The 297-nt window shown below is 81.5% G+C and overlaps 1 protein-coding gene across 1 annotated transcript in view; it reads right to left on the reverse strand.

Moving 5' to 3' along the window:
* The window catches only part of TTLL4 (tubulin tyrosine ligase like 4), a 20,873-nt gene that overhangs the window by 20,039 nt on the left and 537 nt on the right, over positions 1-297 (reverse strand). The gene's annotated exons all lie outside the window — the stretch shown is intronic.

Consider the following 297-nt stretch of genomic DNA (forward strand, 5'->3'; position numbering starts at 1 on the left):
GGGGGCGGGAGCTGGGGAGACGGGGGGGGGGGGCCTGGCCCGTAGGGGGGGGGGGGCTGACACGTGGGTGGGGGGGGTTGGCCGGGGGGGCCGGGGGCGGGGGAGGCGCTGGCTCGTGGGGGGAGGGGGGAGTTGGACATGTGTGGGGGTGGGGGGGCTTGGCCGGGGGGGCAGGGAGCTGGGGAGACGAGGGGGGCTGGCCCGTGGGGGGAGGGGGGGGCCTTGGCCGGGGAGGGGCTGGAGCTGGGGGGGCGCTGGCTCGTGGGGGAGGGGAACCCGACACGTGTGGGGGGGGGG

The sequence above is a fragment of the Trachemys scripta genome, chromosome 11, assembly GCF_013100865.1.
Source record: "Trachemys scripta elegans isolate TJP31775 chromosome 11, CAS_Tse_1.0, whole genome shotgun sequence".
NCBI classification, from domain to species: Eukaryota; Metazoa; Chordata; order Testudines; family Emydidae; genus Trachemys; species Trachemys scripta.